The sequence below is a fragment of the Mastigoproctus giganteus genome, chromosome 13 (assembly GCF_048544385.1).
Source record: "Mastigoproctus giganteus isolate SK-2022 chromosome 13, ASM4854438v1, whole genome shotgun sequence".
In the NCBI taxonomy this organism is placed as follows: domain Eukaryota; kingdom Metazoa; phylum Arthropoda; class Arachnida; order Uropygi; family Thelyphonidae; genus Mastigoproctus; species Mastigoproctus giganteus.
In genome coordinates this window covers 169,101,511-169,123,141 of record NC_143587.1, presented here as the reverse complement: position 1 = coordinate 169,123,141, position 21,631 = coordinate 169,101,511, and the positions used below count along the sequence as shown (strand labels likewise).

At 38.7% G+C, this 21,631-nt stretch overlaps 1 protein-coding gene across 1 annotated transcript in view; it reads left to right on the top strand.

The window, feature by feature from the left end:
- LOC150076598 (uncharacterized) overlaps nt 1-21,631 on the top strand; it is a 461,481-nt gene that overhangs the window by 391,696 nt on the left and 48,154 nt on the right. The gene's annotated exons all lie outside the window — the stretch shown is intronic.

Here is a 21,631-nt window from a genome sequence, read left to right as displayed (position 1 = left end):
TTACCAAGAGAGGGGCTTAAGTTCTGCAAATTGCAATGGCTGGAGACTAGGTCTGCGCAGTAATCTGATTGAGTTGTATAAAGCCTTGAATGGGTTGAACACGCTGAATTCTGATGGGATTTTTCCACTTGTTCAGATTACGAACCTAAGGGGACATAAATTCAAATTAAGGAAAGACAGATGAAGAATAGATGTGCAGAAATTTACCTTTAGACAGTGGTGGTTAATTGCTGAAACAAACTTCCATCTGTCATTGTGGAAGTTGATAGGTTAAATAAATTTAAGGAGGAACTGGACAAACATTTAGAGGGAATGTTTGTGTGAATTTTTTTTTTTTGGCTGATAAGCTCATACACTTGCTTTCTTGCATGACATGCCACTACTACTACCTTGCTCTGTTATTACAAAATCATTCAGCTCCCTGCCAGTGTCTGATAAGCTTCTGGCTGCCACTTCCTTACAGTCCTGCTGTGTGAATGTAGATGCAAAATACTCATTTAGTTTGTCAGCTACCTGAGTAGGTTCATCAACAATTGAACTGTCGATATCAAGCGGATCAACCTGATTCATCCCCTTCCTTCTAGAGTTTACATAAGTAAAAAAAGTCTTTGCTGTTTTTCTTTGCATTGTTTGCCAAAGATTTCTTGTAATCTGCCTTTGCTTGCCTAACATCCTTTGTGATTTTATTACAGACTATCTTAAATCTACCATAGGCATCTGTGTATCCTGATAATATATATGCGTCCCATGTATTTTTCTTCTCTGCCATGAGTCTCATTAAGTCATCTGACATCCAATTAAACCTTGAACAATATTTTTTAGTTGATATGAAAAGCCTAGTAGCTTCCAAGATTAATTAATTGAATGCTTCCCATTTAGAATTTTCTGTTGGTAACATCATCATTTGGTCCCACTGTATAGAATTTAAAAAATCTCTGAGACTACTGTAGCCACCTTTATGAAATCAAAAACCCTTCCCTTTACCCCTGATGGTAGTTATATCTTTAAGTAAATCCCACATCAGTACACTGTGATCAATGCCACCTAGTGATTCCTTTGTCTGCAGATTCTTAATGCATGAAGAATCACTGCTGATAATCAGATCAAGAGTATTACTCCCTCTGGTTTCCTCTTGAACATGCTGCTGTAGAAAATAATCATCCATTAACTCCACAAAAGTCTTGCTAGTGTGTGAATGATCAATCCACAAGTTTCATTCTATATCTGGGAAGTTGAAATCCCCCATCATAAGACAATCTTAACCCCTGACACCACCATGCCATGATGGGGCTAATTGTTTGTATATCATGCTGCAATTAAACATTGTATTCTATTAATCTGATATACTGGCACACTTTATTTCCCTGTACAGTTGTTCTTTGTACTGATCAGAGTCATTAGGCCTATAACACACTCCTACTCTCAACTTGGTTTTCCTAGTGCTTATGTCACACCAAACCAACTCAATATTGCATTGTTCACCCATGTCAACTGGATGCAGATTTTATGTCTTAAATAACAGCATCACCTCTCCTCTCTTTCTACCCTTCCTCCACACATTTTACTCCCCAAATTCCAATTCTGCACTACTGATCTCTGTGTGGCATAACAATATCAGCCTTTGATGTCTTCACTAGCACCTTAAATTCATCAAATTTATTTACTATACTCCTAGCATTGGTGTACATGCACCTGTTCTTAGTCTTAGTTGCCATAACACAACCCATGTATAAATGAAAAAGGGCCTGCAGTACTGGATTCCATGACTAAAAGAAAATAACAATACAGTATACATCCGTTGACAAATATTAATGACGACAAATGGAGCTTTCAGGGTAAATGGACCTTTCTTCAGCATTATAATGTATACAGCTTCTTACAGAACATAGACATTAGAGATAAATATTTAACACATACAAGAGTTCTGTGTGTACAACCCATGTATTTACTTACTCCATGATGACTCCCAGCAGCCCTTGAAATCCCCAGTGCCTTGCTTTCCAGGCTGCTGCTCATTCCAATAGAAGCAGTGCAAGAATTACTTTCATTTCTGCCTGTGGCTGCCGTTAATCTGTTAGTCTGTGAATCCCCTCATAGCAGTTTTCCGACCTTCCTGGCACTGCCTTGATAACATCAGGCAAAAAATTGGAAAAAATTCTAATCCATGAGCCTTGACCAATCTCTCCAAGGCTGAATTGATTGAAAAGGCTTCCATCATATACTCCCACCTGTTCTGTCTGGGCAGAATTGCAGACACTTTCAAATTTAATTCAAAATTGCAACTTTTTTTCAACATTGACCTGAACTTGTTAAGTAAGTCCGCAGATCTACTCTTAATGTCATTAGTGCCAACGTATACAACAATATCACCCTTTTTGCCCTTAAAAATGATATCTGCTCTACAATGTCAAACTTTTGCAAGGGCAAAAGTTGATGATGTTGTAGAGCAGATATCACATCCTATTCCACCTATCCTTTTTGCACAATGTATTTCCTGTCTCCCTGACAACAGAGTCACCGACAATAACTAGGGGCTATGGGACCACCGTATTCTGCCCTGAAAGTTGCCAGTGTTGCCTGATGATCATGTGCAAGCTCTGGAATTGATGTGGGCAGCTGAGAGCTTGAGTGGTCCCCTAATTTAAGTCCTCTGAGGGCACTACCCTGTTCTTCAAGCTCTCATAAAGGTCCATAATAACACTGAGTTGGTGCCTAAGTTCTTTGCACTCCTCGCATTGAGCACACATCCAAAAGACATCCCCCTTGGCAATATCATGTACACAATCAAGGAACAATTTTCCAGGAAGACCACAAACATTTCACAGTTGCACATTTTTTTTTAGGCTGTGATGCATAGGAGAATTGCCCCTTTTGGTTCTCCCCGAACTGCAGCATTCCTGCTACTTTGTGCACGTTACTTTACTGCTCTAGTCTGGGGCATAATATCCAATTTCAATTTAATTACTTAACAATGAAAATTAATACGGTTAACAAATTTAATTGATTAATTTACTATACTATACTTAATTATATAATACTATACTAAGCTAATGCAGTAATACGTACTTCGCTATATAGTTTTACGTTATACCGTAGCTATCATGTTCAAGATATATGCTATCAAGTTACTCTATACCATAACGATCACAATGTTAAATTAGTTATATCCTTAGCTAAATACAAAAGATATATGAGTGATTAAAATCTTCAAAATACTTGTTTATTTCAATTAAAACCTTACTATTCTTCTGTGATACTGTGATACCTGCCTAAACTCCGATACAATAGGAGTACAAGTAGGAAGTTGTAACTTAGAAAGTCGCTAGCTAAATTTAAAAAATACACTAAAGAATGCTTAAGCCTATTTAATCTATTTTTAAAACAATTAATTAATATTTTTAAACAAATTAATAATAAAGTTAAATTAATTTTTAACTAATGAAAAATATGATACAGTGCAAAAGATATATGCCTAAAAGGTGAACCTTCAAAATACATGTACTTATTTATTACAATTTAAACCCACGCTATTTTTCTGCAATACTGGTTATGCTACGATATTCCTGCCAAAACATGTGCACGATAGTGATATGAGTAGCGAGTTTTAACTTAAAAAATCACTAGCCAAATTTTAAAAATAAGCTAATGAAAGATACTATTTAATCTATTTGTAAAACACAGATTAATATGCTAAATAATGAAATATATGATAAAATTTTTTTTTTAGCATTAGTAGAGGCATTTGATGCAAGAAAGCAAGCTTATGCAGCATCAGTCAAAAAAAAAAAAAAAAAACCCACTTCCACTTCACCCCTCTGTTCGTTCAAAATACCTGTCCAGCTGAGCCTTAAATTTATTTAGGCTATCAACTTCCACTACAAGGGATGGAAGTCTGTTCCACCAACCAACCACCCGCTGGCTAAAGGCAAATTTCCGCACGTCTATCCTACATCTGTCTTTCCTCAATTTGAATTTATGCCCTCACAGGTGATTATTCTGAGCTAGAGGAAGATTCCCATCAGCAATGAGCATGCTCAAACCATTCAAGGCTTTATACACCTCTATCAGATCACCTCGATGATGCCTAGTCTCCAGACACTGTAATTTGCAAAACTTAAGCCTTTCTTCGTAAGAGCACCCCTTTGTTCCAATCACTAATCTTGTTGCCCTTCTCTGTACACGTTCCAGCAGCTCTACATCCTTCTTGAAATGAGGCCTCCAGACCTGAATACAGTACTCTAGGTGTGGCCTGACCATTGCCTTATACAAGGGAATAATCACCTCCTTATCCCTACTGGAAAAATTCCTGTATATCATTGACAATACTCCATGAGCTACTCTTGCAGCCCGTCTGCACTGTTCAGAGAACCTCATATCTGCCTGCACAACCACCCCCAAGTCCCTTTCATTCTCTACCACTGTCAGTGTAGTACCACAGAGTTGATACGTTGCTCTGGGGTTGCTGTTTCCCATGTGTAGTACTTTACATTTGTCAATGTTAAACTTCATTTGCCACCTCTCAGCCCATCTGCTCAACCTTTCCAGATCCTGTTGCAGCAGCATAGTGTCAGTAGTGTCCTTGTCAACCCTGCCAACCTTTGTATCGTCTGCAAACTTGGACATTAAGCTTGATATACCATCATCAATATCATTTATAAATACAGAAAACAATAATGGACCCAACACTGAGCCCTGAGGGACTCCACTAATAACATTAGTCCACGATGAGCAGTGCCCATTGAGTACCACTCTCTGTCTTCTCCCCCTCAACCACCCCTTTATCCATAGCAGCAACTTGCCTCCAATGTCACACTGCTCCAATTTGTGTAGCAGTCTTCCATGTGCAACAGTATCAAAAGCCTTTCTAAGATCCAAGTATATAATATCAAAGCTATTCCCTGCATCCAGTTCTTTTGTGACTGCATCATAGTACCCAATCAAATTGGTCAGGCAAGACTTCCCCTTAACAAAACCATGCTGTGTCTGAGCTATAACTGAAGTCTTGTCTAAATGATCCTGCAGTGCTTCTTTTACCAGTGCCTCCATTAATTTTCCTGGAACAGAAGTTAAGCTCACAGGTCTATAATTACTTGTGTCAGCCTTTGATCCTCCTTTGTGAATTGGGATCACATTTGCATATCTCCAGTCTATGGGTACCTCCCCTGAGTCCAAGGAAGCTCTCATAATTATGGCTAAGGGTTTGCTTACTTCCTTTGCTGCCTCCTTTAATATAACTGGATAGATCCCATCCACCCCGGGTGCCTTTCTTGTGTTTATCTTCAACAGTTTCTCCTCCACTTTACTCCCAGTTATTTCAAGATTCTGTAGCTTACTGCTAGAGTTGAATACACCTCTGGCATTCCCCTTGCTGAATAACTCCTCATGTGTGAATGTCGATGCAAAATATTCATTTAGTTTGTTAGCTACCTGAGCAGGATCATCAACAGTTGACCCATCAATATCAAGTGGACCAATCTGATTCATCCCCTTCCTTCTAGAGTTTACATAAGTAAAGAACTCTGCTGTTTTTCTTTGCATCCCTTGCCAATCATTTCTCGTAATCTGCCTTCGCCTGCCTAACCTCCTTTGTAACTTGGTTGCATATCAACTTGTATCTATCATAGGCTTCTGTGTCATGTGTTATTTTGTAAGTATCCCATGCATTTTTCTTCTCTGTCGTATGCCTCATTAGTTGATCTGACATCCATTTTGGCCTAAATTGTGAACAATATTTCTTATTTGGTATGTAAACCCTAGTAGCTTCCAAGATAAGTTCTTTGAATGCTTCCCATTTTGAATTTGCTGTTGGTAACATCATCAGTTGGTCCCACTGTATAGAATTTAAATACTGTCTCAGTCCATCGTAGTCGCCTTTACGGAAGCAATAACCCTTCCCTTTACCCTTAATGGTAGTTACCTCTTTGAGTAAATCCCACCTCAGAACACTGTGATCACTGCCACCTAGTGGTTCAATTATCTGCAGATTCTTAATGCATGAAGAATCACTGCTGATAATCAAATCAAGAGTATTACTCCCTCTAGTTGCCTCCCGAACATGCTGATGTAGAAAACAATCATCCAATAAATCCACAAAAGCCATGCTAGTGTGTGAGTGACGAGCCCCCAAATTCCAGTCAATATCTGGGAAATTAAAATCTCCCATTATAAAACTCTCTGATTTACTGGCCCACTCTATTTCCCTGTACAGTTTCTTATTATACTCATCAGTGTCATTAGGCCTATAGCACACTCCTACTCTCAATTTTGATCTCCCAATGTTTATGTCACACCAAACTGACTCCACACTGCACTGTCCAGCGATGTCGACTGGCTTCACTTCCTTGGTTTTTATGTGTTTCTTAACTAATAGCATAACCCCTCCCCCCTTCCTATCCTGTCTATCCTTTCTGTAGACGTTGTACTCCCCAAATGCCAGTTCTGCATCCCTTATATCTGTGTGACACCACGTCTCTGATATCCCAACAATATCTGCCTTTGATGTTTTGAGCAATACCTCAAATTCATCAAATTTATTTACTAAACTCCTAGCATTGGTGTACACGCAAGTATACCTGCACCTGTTTCTATTCTTAGCTACCCTAACACAACCCATGTGTTTACTTGTACCACAATGGCTCCCAGCAGTCTCTGATATATCATGCATCTTGTTTTTCAGGTTTCTGCTCATTCTAATAGAAGCAGTGCAAGAATCTCTTTCACCTCTGCCAGTGGCTACTGTCAATCTATTGGTCTTTGTCTCCCCCCAAGCTAGCAGTTTTCCGACCCACCTAACACTGCCTCGATAGCATCGGCAAATATTCTTGCACCCTTTCTATTTAAGTGTATCCCATCCCTGTAGAAGCAATCTCTCCTGTTAACAAGTACAGTCCAGGCTGAAAAAAATTCTACCCCTTGAGCCTTGCACAATCTTTCCAGGGCCGAATTGATCGACAAGGCTCTCATCATATACTCCCTCCTATCGTGTCTGGGCAGAATTGCAGACACTTTCAATTTCAACCCTAATTCTCTGCTTTTGTTCAAAAGTGACCTGTACTTGTTAAGTAATTCTGCCGGTCTTCAACTCTTAATACTCCTAATGCTAATGTTCCTACTACTAATGCTAATGCTAATATCATTAGTGCCAACGTGTACAACTATATCACCTTTTGTGCCCTTAAAAGATGATATTCGCTCTACAACATCATCAACCTTTGCCCCTGGCAGACATACCCTGGTCCTGTTCCACCTATCCTTTTTACAAAGCATGTTCCCAGTTTCCCTGACAATAGAGTCACCAACAACTACTAGTTCCTTCGGGACCAGCGCATTCTGCCTTGTTGGTTGCCTCTGTGTCATGTGATGCCCAAGTGCAAGCTCTGGCGTTGATGTGGGCAGCTGAGAGCTTGATGGGCCCCTCAGTTTAGTTTCTTCGAGGGCATCCACCCTGTCCTTCAAGCTCTCATATAGGCCCACAAGAATGCTGAGTTGTTGCCTGATATCAATACACTCCTTGCATCGCGCACACACAAAGACATCCCCCATGGCAGTATCATGTCCCGTACCCGATTGCTCTGCAAACATCAAGCAAACAGTGCATTTTATAAGGCTGTGAGTCAGAGGACAACTGCCCCCCTCAGTTCTGCTCTGAGCCACAGCACTTCCATTAGCTTGAGCCTTTTGCTTTGCTTCTCTGGTCTGAGTCATGATTCTATTAATTTATTAATTAAGTTATGTTATTAATTATGTTAATATAATTAATTATATTACATTTGTAATCTAAGTCGTTATATGTATTTATTTAAAAGTACAATTTAACTGCTAACGAAGTTCAACTAACGCTATCTAGTACGGTATATAACTATCGTATCACAAAGGCGGGAAAGTTACGAACGGTAAATCTACGGACACTTAAGTATTAATTAACTTTCAAATCTCGCTGTCTCAATTCAGAATAAACTAACGATCCTTACTAGGTCTATAAGCTACTTACAGAAATAATTCGATGTAAAAAATATTGAATCAAGCGGCTAAATATGGCTAAAGAACTTCTCGTTCAGCGGAGTTGCAAACACGTGGATACCCTTTCCGATACTTTTATGCAATTACAAGGCCGAGTAAAGAATAAATACACCAAATTAATCAGAAAATCACAAAATAATGTTATACTACTAAATTTAAATCAAAAGTTTTAGAAAAACAATTTCAAATCAAGGAACACTTATCCGTTTGCAGCAGCTACAGAAGTCTACATCTTCACCTAGCGACCAATCCAGTCAATGAAGAAGGTCATTAATATACAAGAGGAAAAGAGTGGGAGAAAGAACTGAACCTTGGGGAACACCAGTATTAGTAGAAAAGTTAGAAGACCGTACCATTTACTATCACTCACAGTGATCGATCAGAGAGAAATCTGGATATCCAATTACAAAAAACAGTTGGAAAACCATAAGATGGAAGCTTATTTTGAAGAACCTTATGCCAACCATAATCAAAATCTTTTGAAATGCAAGAGCAACTGCTTATGTTTCACCAAACTTTTCCATTGAATTTGCCCATAGATGGGTAACATAAGCCAGAGTGTCACCATTGGATCGACCCTTGACGGAATTAGTACTGGTGATCGTTGACCAGATGGAAGTTTCTAGATAGTTTGAGTTGGCAGTTAATTAATTTTTTCATTAGTTTAGAAAGAGTAGAAGCAAGTGTAATTTGATGATAATTGTATGGGAGGGATTTGTCACCCTTTATAGGAACTGGCTAGATATGAACAAATTCTCAAGCACAAAGGATAAAACCTTAAATAAGAAAGTGAAAATAGGTGACACAGAACAGAATAAGTTCAGGAGCACAGGTTTTAAGAACAAGTGGAGTAATACCATCAGGACCTCGAGCATTCTTAGCATCAAGTTGGTTAAAAATCCTTCTGACTTCCTTTTGACAGAAGATCACAGGAGGCAATGATTGGAATTGGAGTCTTTTTGGAAACTTTATTTACCAACTGATCTTTGTTCTCTTACAGGTCTCTTAGCAGGGAAATACAGTAGAGTGTCAGTTATCTGGGATAATTTATGTCGGACCTCTTCTGGATTGCCAAATTTTCCAGACAATCAAACCGGAAAATTTTCTGATAATTTTTCCAGTAAGATTAAATAAATTTAATCTTACCTTACAATTAAATTAAAAAAAAAATTTATAAACCAATCTAAGGAAAACAGTAACATCCATCCAGGATTTTTTATGATTTTTATACAAAACAGGAAAATTAGAAAGATTTTTAAATGCTTTCATTTTTTTCGACTTACTGATAATGGGCATGAACAATCTGGGTGTCCCAGTGGCATTTGCACACATAGCAATTGTAACTCGCTCTTTCCTTTTTTTAAAACTTGGTGCGGGCATTTCTCTTTTAGTGGCTAGGGTTTTCCTCGGTAATGAGCCGATCTCATCATTATGAACGTTTTCTCTCTCGTAATTTGCTATAACTGAAGCAAACTTACTTTTAAAGGATACTGCTGCCAATTCGTCTGCAGTAAGTTTCTCGCCTTGAATATCTAGTTTACGTACACAGCGTTTCAGTTTAAAGTTTCTCAGCCAACCTTTGCTTGCCTTAAAATCTTCATTACCTCTTAATTTTCAATTAAAATCCAATGGTTTTTCACACAAAAGACTGGGCTAGACTGGTTCACCTAAACTTCACTTCTGAAGAGAACAAAAAATTAAAGTGCACTCTCTAAAGTGGCAATTTCAGGTTTCGACATATCTTTTTCCTTCTAGATCCTCCTTCACTATCCATAAATCAACACAAATTCTATTATAGCATTGGAATTTTTCTTAATGTCATAAATTGTTGACGTCCCCACATTAAACTCTTTGGAGAGATTTCCTAAATTTTCACCTTTTCTAATTCTATTAAAAATTTTTGTTTTTTGTTGCAATGTTAAAGCTACGCATTTCCTTTTTGTTCACATTTTGCCATAAAAAAATGAGAAAAATAATAAATCCCACAGTTCTGGGCCGATAGCATTCTTACTGAATATGGAGTTAAACTAATCTGAAATTCACTCATAGTTTCGAAGAAAACCCAGTAGTCTATGTGATATTTTTCTAAAGCACATTTCTGAAGGTCACACAGAATTCTAGAGGTCACAACCACAAAACGATAAAAGCAATTTGTAGTTTTCGGTTTATTGGGCTTTTTGTTTGTACAAACTGTAATAAACAGGTAGTAAACTCAATCTTTCTCTTATTATAATCAAAATTCTCATTTGCAAACTTGATCACTATAACCAGCATTTACTGTACTACTGTTAATAAAAAAAAAAAAAAAAAAAAAAGAAGAAGAAAGATCAACCTTTCAAATTTTCGGGATAACCAACATTCTACTGTAGTTTAAACTTAGCATTAGCAAAGGCACATGATGCAAGAAAGCAAGCTTACATAGCATCAGCAAAAAAAAAAAAAAAAAAAACCATTACTTCACCCATCCACTCGCTCCAAATGTTTGTCAAGTTCTGCCTTGAATCTATTTAAGCTATCAACTTCTACAATGACAGATGGAAGTTTGTTCCAGCAATCAACCACCTGCTGGCTAAAGACAAACTTCCGCATATCTATCCTACAACCGCTTTCCTCAATTTGAATTTATGCCCTCTCAGGTGATTATCCTGAGCAAGAGGAAGAGTCCCATCTGCACTGAGTATGCTCAGACCATTCAGAGCTTTATACACCTCAATCAGATCACCTCGCAGGTGCCTAGTCTCCAGACATTATAATTTGCAAAACTTAAGCCTTTCTTCATAAAAGCAACCCTTTGTTCCATTCACTAATCTTGTTACCCTTCTCTGTACTCGTTCCAACAGCTCTACATCCTTCTTGAAATGAGGCCTCCAGACCTGTATACAGTACACAAGGCATGGCCTGACCATTGCCTTATACAAGTGGATAATCACCTCCTTATCCCTACTAGAAAAATTCCTGTATATCATTGACAAGACACCATGAGCTACTCTTGCAGACCATCTGCACTGTTCACAAAACTTCATATCTGCCCACACAATTACTCCCAGGTCCTTTTCATTCTCTACCACTGTCAGTGTGGTACCACAGAGTTGATACATTACTCTGCGATCACTGCTTCCTATATGTAGTACTTTACATTTGTCAATGTTTAACTTCATTTGCCACCTCTCAGCCCATTTGCTCAACATTTCCAGATCCTGTTGCAGCAGTGTACTGTCATTAATGTTATTAACAACCCTGCCAATCTTCGTATCATCTGCAAACTTAGACATTAAGCCTGATATATCATTATCAATATCATTGATAAATACAGAAAACAACAATGGACCTAACACTTAACCCTGATGGACTCCACTGATAACATTAGTCCACAAAGAGCAGTGTTCATTGATAACCACTCTGTCTTCTCCCACTCAACCATCCCTTTATCCCTAGCAGCAATTTGCCTCCAATGCCACACTGCTCCAATTTGTGCAGCAGTCTTCCACGTGCAACTGTATCAAAGGCTTTTCTAAGATCCAAATATATGATATCAAAGTTATTCTTTGCATCCAGTTTCTTTGTGACTACATCATAGTATCCAATCATATTAGTCAAACAAGATGTCCTCTTAACATTCATGCTGTGTCCAAGCAATAACTGAAGTCTTGTCTAGATGATCCTGCAATGCTTCTTTAACCAGTGCCTCCATTAATTTCCCTGGAACAGATGTTCAAGTAACAGGTCTGTAATTGTCCGTGTCTCATTTTGATCCTCCTTTGTGGATTGGGGTCACATTTGCAAATCTCCAGTCCATGGGTACCTCCCCTGGGTCCAGGGAAGCGCTCATAATTATGGCTAAGGGTTTGCTTACTTCCTTTGCCACCTCCTTTAATATAACTGGATAGATTCCATCCACCCCAGGTGCCTTTCTTGTGTTTATCTTCAATTTCTCCTACACTTTACTCTCAGTTATTACAAGATTATCTAACTTACTGCCAGAGTTGAATATGCCTCTGGCATTCCCCTCCCTGAATAACTCCTCATGTGTGAATGTTGATGCAAAATATTCATTTAGTTTGTTAGCTACCTGAGCAGGATCACCAACATTTGAACCATCGATATCAAGTGGACTAATCTGATTCATCCCCTTCCTTCTAGAGTTTATATAAATAAAGAACTCTTTGCTGTTTATCTTTGCATCCTTTGCCAAAGATTTCTCGCAATCTGCCTTTGCCTGCCTAACCTCCTTTGTAACTTGGTTACAGACCAGCTTATATCTATCATAGGCTTCTGTGTCACATGTTAATTTATATGTATCCCATGCGTTTTTATTCTCTGTCACATGTCTAATTAGTTCATCTGACATCCATTTAGGCCCAAATCTTGAACAATATTTCTTTGTTGGTATGAAAAGCCTAGTGGCTTCGAGAATTAATTCTTTGAATTCTTCCCATTTTGAATTTGCTGTTGGTAACATCATCAGTTGGTCCTACTGTATAGAATTTAAATACTGTCTGAGACCACCGTAGTCACCTTTACGAAAGCAAAAACCCTTCCCTTTACCCTTGATGGTAATTACCTCTTTGAGTAAATCCCACTTCAGCACACTGTGATCACTGCCACCTAGTGGTTCCTTTATCTGCAGATTCTTGGTGCATGAAGAATCACTACTGATAATCAGATCAAGAGTATTACTCCCTCCAGTTGCCTCCCGAACATGCTGCTGTAGAAAACAATCATCCAATAAATCCACAAAAGCCTTGCTAGTGTGTGAGTGACGAAACCAAAAATTCCAGTCAATCTCTGGGAAATTAAAATCCCCAATCCCCATTATAAGACACTCTGATTTACTGGCTCACTCTATTTCACTGCACAATTGCTCATTATTCTCATCAGATTCATTAGGCCTATAACACACACCTACTCTCATTTTTCCTTTTCCAGTGCTTATGTCACACCAAACAGACTCAACATTGCATTGTCCACCCACATTAATTGGATGCACTTCCTTAGATTTTGTTTCTTAACTAACAGCATAACCCCTCCTCCTTCCCTGTCCTATCTATCTTTCTGTACACATTGTACTCCCCAAATTCTATTTCTGCACTGCTTATGTCTGTGTGACACAATGTCTCTGATATCCCAACAATATCTGCCTTTGGTGTCTTGACTAGCATTTGAAGCTCATCGAATTTATTAACTATACTCCTAGCATTGTTGTACATGCAAGTATACATGCACCTGTTTCTACTCTTAGTTACCCTAACACAGCCCATGTATTTACTTGTTCTACTATGACTCCCAGCAGTCCCGGAAATTCTCATTGCCTTGCTTTCCAAGCTGCTACTTAATTGCATTTCAATAGAAGTAGTGCAAGAATAACTTTTACCTCTGCCAGCGGCTACTGTTAATCTATTAGTCTGTGTATCCCCCCCCAAGCTAGCAGTTTTTTGACTCACCTAATTCTGCCTCGATAGTATCACAAATATTCTTGTGCCCTTTCTATTTAAGTGTATCCCATCCCTGTAGAAGCAGTCTTTTCTGTTAACAAGCACAGACCAGTCTGAGAAAAATTCTACTCCTTGAGCCTTGCACAATCTCTCCAGGGCTGAATTTATCGACAAGGCTCTAATCATATACTCCCTCCTATCGTATCTGGGCAAAATTGCGGACACTTTCAAATTCGACCCTAACTCACAGCTTTTTTTCAGCATTGTCTTGTACTTTTTAAGTAATTCTGCCATTCTGCTAATCTTAATATCATTAGTACCAACGTGTACAACAATATCACCCATTGTGCCCTTAAAGGATGATATCTGCCCTACAACGTCATCAACCTTTGCCCCTGGCAGACATACCTGGTCCTGTTCCATCTATCCTTTTTGCACAATACGTTCCCTGTTTCCCTGACAATAGTCACCTATAACAACTAGTTCCTTTGGGACCAGTGCACTCCTCCTTGGGAGTTGCCGCTGTGGTGCGTGAAGTTCAAGTGCTGGCATTGATGTGGGCAGCTGAGAGCTTGATGGGCCTCTCAATTTAAATCCTTCGAAGGCATCCACCCTGTCCTTCAAGCTCTCATATAAGCCCACAACAATGCTGAGTTGGTGCCTGATTTCCTCGCACTCCTTACATTGCGCGCGCACACACACACAGACATGATATTCCCCTTGGCAATATTATGTCCCGTTCCTGATTGCTCCACAAACATCAAACAAGCAATGCATTTTAAAAGGCTGTGACTCAGAGGACAACTGTTCTTCCCTTTCCACTTTCCACTAGTTTGAGCCTTTTGCTTTGCTGCTCTGGTCTGAGTCATGATTTCTATTCAAGTTCAATAAAATTCCAATACAAAATATAACCCTAAACCTATATTCTAATGCAGCTATAACACTATATATATATTTATTTCAGTATGGAATATATTATCTTCATGTTACGTTATATGACTTTCTTATTCCCTGTCAACTTATATGTATTAATTTATTAGCATTAGTAGAGGCATTTGATGCAAGAAAGCAAGCTTATGCAGCATCAGCCAAAAAAAAAATAAAATAAATAATAATAATAAATAAATAAATAAAAAATAACCACTTCCACTTCACCCTTCTGTTCGTTTGAAATACCTGTCCAGCTGAGCCTTAAACTTATTTAGGCTATCAACTTCCATGACAAGGGATGTTACGTTGTTACGTTTGTTATAATGTTACGTTTGTAATAACTAGGTCGCTATATGTATTTAGTTAAAAAAGTACAATTTAATTGACAATAAAATTTAATGAGATTAATAAATTTTGCTGATTAAATGATACTACTATACTCGCTATCTAGTTTTCCGTTAAACCTTACACTACACACGTTGTATCTTAAAGCAATGGCAGCAAGTTACGAATGATGGTTAAACTAAGGACACGGGGTATTATTTACTTTTCAAATCGCACTACCTAAATTTAAAATTAACCATGGAGCTTGACTAGGTCTATAAGCTACTTATAGAAAATAATTTAATATAACAATTAAGTCAATAAAGCGGCTAAGTATAAATAAAAACTTAGCATTCGCAGGAGCTGCAAAACCTGTCCACAAGTGGATTTGATACCCTTACCGATACTAAGTAATAACCTACAAGATCTCTATCTAAATTCAATTTAAACTAAAGTATTGTTACTAGGAATATAAAGCAACTCTAAAAAATAAGTTAATATGCCAATTTAAGTCAATAAAAAAGCAAAACCTTCTCTATTTGCTGGAGCCATAAAAACTTTGCCTGTTCACATGTACTGTCACACCCATACACCCTGAAAATTACCATAACTTGGTATTTTCAGAGATTTAGCCAGAAAATTAACTGGTATCATGCTATGTAAAGTGTACAAATAGTCACAATAATTTTGACTATAATTTCTATGCTCTGTGCTCTACTATATGAATAAGTCAGGAAGCAAAAGATATCCTGAATTAAGTCCTGGAATACAAATTTGTGTGTGGAGCACTTTATCCTCAGTAGCCACTGCATCATAACTCCAAATAAAACAAACAATCCCCTTTACTGATTTTGTCTGATGTCATCAGCTGGGGAAAACATCATTATATGTTTAATATTGGCTTTTTCCCTTATTAAATTCAAAACAATTATTTTATTTTTCATCTGCACATGAAAAGTATGTGTGCTAGCGGTATTGCACTCTTTACAGTTAAATAACAGAAGGCCATCCATCTTTGGCTTTTCCCTAATTGTGCATTTTGATTCATGAAAAAGATGTTGCATTTCTGTATTATTCTCTTCAGAAAATCTTGTTCACAGCTTGTTCATTCCTTGTTTTTTGGCATCGGGAATTGTTATATTGCTTCCCAAAAATCCTATTGTATGCTACAATGTAGAGCATACACATTTGTCCCCAAACATTTCTTAATCTAACTCAAGCATTTAGGGCTCCAAGTACTGAGACCAGTGAATATATGTTCCCAACTTCACTTTGACTTAGACAACATGCACTCATGATCACCAGTAGCAAGTGATCCATTATGGCTATAGATCATGAGCTCATGGAGTAAGTGATCTCCGGCCATTTTCCAAACCCAAACACATCGATCATATGGAAAAGTATGTTGCATGGCTCATATCTCCGAAGGATTTAGCCGCTTTATTGACCAATTGCTATATTAAATTACTTTCTATAAGTAGTTTATAGATCTAGTCAGGCTTCTTAGTTTATTCTGAATTGAGACAGCGAGATTTTGGAGTTAATTAATACTTAAGTGTCTGTAGATTTACCGTTCGTAACTTGCCGCCATTGTTATAAGATATAACGTCCTATCCCAAACAAGATAGCATAAGCTTACTATAGTATATAATATAATATTGTCAATTAATCAGTAAAATCTATTAATCTTGTTAAACTTCATTGTCAATTAAATTGTACTTTTTAACTATATACATATAACGACCTAGATTACAAACGTAACATAAATAATTAATACATAACTTGATACGGAAGTTATATAAATGGAACTCGTAGATAATACTCGATACTGAAAAATATATATAGCATTAGCATTAGTAGAGGCATTTGATGCAAGAAAGCAAGCTTATGCAGCATCAGCCAAAAAAAAAATAATAATAAATAAATAAAAAATAACCACTTCCACTTCACCCCTCTGTTCGTTCGAAATACCTGTCCAGCTGAGCCTTAAACTTATTTAGGCTAGTAACTTCCATGACAAGGGATGGAAGTTTATTCCACCAACCAACCACCCGCTGGCTAAAGGCAAACTTCCTCACGTCTATCCTACATCTGTCTTTTCTCAATTTGAATTTATGCCCTCTCAGGTGATTATTCTGAGCAAGAGGAAGAATCCCATCAGCATTGAGCATGCTCAAACCATTCAAGACTTTATACACCTCTATCAGATCACCTTGCCGGTGCTTAGTCTCCAGACACTGTAATTTGCAACATTTATGCCTTTCTTCGTAAGAGCACCCCTTTGTTCCATTCACTAATCTTGTTGCCCTTCTCTGTACTCGTTCCAGCATCTCTACATCCTTCTTGAAATGAAACCTCCAGACCTGTATACACTAGGTGTGGTCTGACCATTGCCTTATACAATGGAATAATCACCTCCTTATCCCTGCTAGAAAAATTCCTATATATCATCGACAAAACACCATGAGCTACTCTTGCAGCCCATCTGCACTGGTCAGAAAACTTCATATCTGCCTGCACAACCACCCCCAGGTCCCTTTCATTCTCTACCACTGTCAGTGTAGTACCACAAAGTTGCTCTGGGGTTGCTGTTTCCCATATGTAGTACTTTACATTTGTCAATGTTAAACTTCATTTGCCACCTCTAAGCCCATCTCCTCAACCTTTCCAGATCCTGTTGCAGTAGCATAGTGTCAGTAGTGTCCTTGACAACCCTGCCAACCTTCGTATCGTCGGCAAACTTGGACATTAAGCTTGATATACCATCATCAATATCATTTATAAATACAGAAAACAATAATGGACCCAATACTGAACCCTGAGGGACTCCACTAATAATATTAGTCCACGATGAGCAGTGTCCATTGATTACCACTCTGTCTTCTCCCCCTCAACCACCCCTTTATCCACAGCAGCAATTTGCATCCAGTGCCACACTACTCCAATTTGTGCAGTAGTCTTCCATGTGCAACATTATCAAAAGCCTTTCTAAGATCCAAGTATATAATATCAAAGTTATTCCCTGCATCCAGTTCTTTTGTGACTGCATCATAGTATCCAATCAAATTGGTCAGGCAAGACTTCCCCTTAACAAAACCATGCTGTGTCTGAGCTATGACTGAAGTCTTGTCTAGATAATCCTGCAGTGCTTCTTTAACCAGTGCCTCCATTAATTTTCCAGGAACAGAAGTTAAACTAACAGGTCTATTATTATTTGTGTCGCCCTTTGATCCTCCTTTGTGAATTGGGGTTACATTTGCACATCTCCAGTCCAGTCCATAGCATTATAACTATGTTGGGATACAAGTTTAGTGTTTTAATTTTGTACTCAAATCGAAATTTTATTGAAATTAAATCGAAATCATGACTCAGACCAGAGCAGCAAAGCAAAAGGCTCAAGCTAATGGGAGTGCTGTGGCCCAGGGGAGAACTGAGGGAGGGGTAGTTGCCCTCTGAATCACAGCCTTCTAAAACGCACTGCTTGCTTGATGTTTGTGGAGCAATTGGGTACGGGACATGATATTGCCATGGGGGATGTCTTTGTGTGTATGCGATGTAAGGAGTGTAAGGAAATCAGGCTACAACTCAGCATTGTTATGGGCCTATATGAGAGCTTTGAAGGACAGGGTGGATGCCCTCGAAGAATTTAAATTGAGGGGCCTATCAAGCTCTCAGCTGCCCACATCAACGCCAGAGCTTGAACGTGGTCATCATGCGACACAGCGGCAATCCCCAAGGCAGAATGTGTTGGTCCCACAGGAACTAGTAGTTGTTGGTGACCCCATTGTCAGGGAAATGGGCAACATGCTTTGTAAAAAGGATAGGGGGAACAGGACCAGGGTATATCTGCAGGGGCAAAGGTTGATGACTTTGTAGAGCGGATATCATCTTTTAAGGGCACATAAGGTGATATAGTTGTACACGTTGGCACTAATGATATTAAGAGTAGGAGACCGCCGGAATTACTTAACAAGTACAGGTCACTGTTGAAAACAGCCGTGAATTAAGGTTGAATTTGAAAGTGTCTGCAATTCTGTCGAGACACAGTAGGAAGGAGTATATGATGAGAGCCTTGTCAATCAATTCAGCCCTGGAAAGATTGTGCAAGGCTCAAGGGATAGAAATTTTTTTCAGCCTGGTCTGTACTTGTTAACAGGAGAGACTGCTTCTATAGGGATGGGATATACCTAAACAGAAAGAGTGCAAGAATATTTGCTGATGCTATCGAGGCAGTGTTAGGTGAGTCGGAAAACTGCTAGCTTGGGGGGGATACAAGGACTAATAGATTAACAGTAGACACTGGCAGAGGTGAAAGTGATTCTTGCACTGCTTCTATTGGAACGAGCAGAAGTCTGGAAAACAAGATGCAGGATATTTCAGAGACTGCTGGGAGTCATTGCAGTACAAGTAAACACATGGGTTGTGTTACGATAGCTAAGGAAAAGAATAGGTATATGTATACTAGCGTGCACACCAATGCTAGAAGTTTGGTAAATAAATTTGAGGTATTGCTCAAAGCATCAAAGGCGGATATTGTTGGGATATCAGACATGGTGTCACACAGATATAAGGAATGCAGAACTGGAATTTGGGGAGTACAATGTCTACAGGAAGAACAGACAGGATAGGAAGGGAGGAGGGGTTATGCTATTAGTTAAGAAAACATAAAATCCAAGGAAGTGAAGCCAGTTGACATTGCTGGACAGTGCAGTGTAGAGTCAGTTTGGTGTGACATAAGTATTGGGAGATCAAAATTGAGAGTAGGAGTGTGCTATAAGCCTAATGACTCTGATGAGTATAATAAGAAACTGTACAGGGTAATAGAGTGGGCCAGTAAATCAGAGAGTCTTATAATGGAGGATTTTAATTTCCCAGATATTGACTGGAATTTTTGGGTTGGTCACTCACACACTAGCAAGGCTTTTGTGGATTTATTGGATGATTGTTTTCTACATCAGCATGTTTGGGAGGCAACTAGAGGGAGTAATACTCTTGATTTGATTAACAGTAGTGATTCTTCATGCATTAAGAATCTGCAGATAGAGGAACCACTAGGTGGCAGTGATCACAGTGTGCTGAAGTGGGATTTACTCAAAGAGGTAACTACCATCAGGGGTAAAGGGAAGGGTTTTGCTTTCGTAAAGACGAGTGTGATGGTCTGAGACTATTTAAATTCTATACAGTAGAACCAACTGATGATGATGTTATCAACAGCAAATTCAAAATGGGAAGCAGTCAAAGAACTTATCATGGAAGCTACTATGCTCTGCATACCAACTAAAAAATATTGTTCAAGGTTTAAGGCCTAAATGGATGTCAGATGAACTAATGAGACATACGGCACAGAAGAAAAATGCATGGGATACATATGAATTAATCGGCGACATGGAAGCCTGTGATAGATATAAGCTGGTCTGTAACCAATTTACAGGTGACTAACAAGCTAAATGAGTATTTTGCATCTACATTCGCACATGAGGAGTTATTCAGGAAGGGGAATGCCAGAGGTGAAGTAAATTCTGACAGTGAGCTAGATGATTTTGTAATAACTCTAAGGAAAGTGGAGGAGAAATTGTAAAGGATAAACACAAAAAAGGCACCCAGGGTGGATGGGATCTATCCAGTTATATTAAAGGAGGCAGCAAATGCAGTAAGCAAATCCTTAGCCATTATTATGAGAGCTTCTTTGGACTCAGGAGGCTCTTCTTTGGACCCATAGACTGGAGATGTGAAATATGACCCCAATTCACAAAGGAGGATCAAAGGCTGACACAAGTAATTATAGACCTGTGAGTTTAATTTCTGTTCCAGGAAAATTAATGGAGGCACTGGTTAAAGAAGCACTGCAGGATCATCCAGACAAGACTTCAGTTATAGCTCAGACAAAGCATGGTTTTGTTAAGGGAAAGTCTTGCCTGATCAATTTGATTTGAAACTTTGATGCAGTCTCAAAAGAACTGATGCAGGGAATAATTTTGATATTATATACTTGGACCTTAGAAAGGTCCAAGTATATAATATCAAATGATACTGTTGCACACATTGGAGGCAAATTGCTGCTATGGATAAAGGGATCATTGAGTGGGAGAAGATAGAGATTGGTAATCAATGGACACTGCTCATCGTGGACTAATGTTATTAGCGGAATTCCTCAGGGTTCAGTGTTGGGTCCATTATTGTTTTCTGTTTTTATAAATGATATTGATGGTGGTATATCAAGCTTAATGTCCAAGTTTGCGGACGATACAAAGGTTGGCAGTGCTGTTAAGGACACTACTACTGCTATGCTGCTGCAACAGGATCTGGAAAGGTTGAGCAGATGGGCTGAGAGGTGGCAAATGAAGTTTAACATTGACAAATGTAAAGTACTACATATGGGAAACAGTAACCCCTGAGCAACGTATCAACTCTGTGGTACTACACTGACAGTGGTAGAGAATGAAAAGGACCTTGGGGTAATTGTGCAGGCAGATAGGAAATTTTCTGAACAGTACAGATGGGCTGCAAGAGTAGCTCATGGTGTTTTGTCAGTGATATACAGGAATTTTTCTAGCAGGGATAAGGAGGTGATTATTCCCTTGTATAAGGCAATGGTTAGGCCGCACCTTGATTACTGTATACAGGTCTGGAGGCCTCATTTGAAGAAGGATGTAGAGCTGCTGGAACGAGTACAGAGAAAGGCAACAAGGTTAGTGAATGGAACAAAGGATTGCTCTTACGAAGAAAGGCATAAGTTTTGCAAATTACAGTGTCTGGAGACTAGGCACCGGCGAGGTGATCTGCTGGAGGTGTATAAAGCTTTGAATGGTTTAAGCATGCTCAAGGCCAATGGGATTGTTCCTCTTGCTCAGAATAATCAGCTGAGAGGGCATAAATTCAAATTGAGGAAAGACAGATGTAGGACAGATGTGCGGAAATTTGCCTTT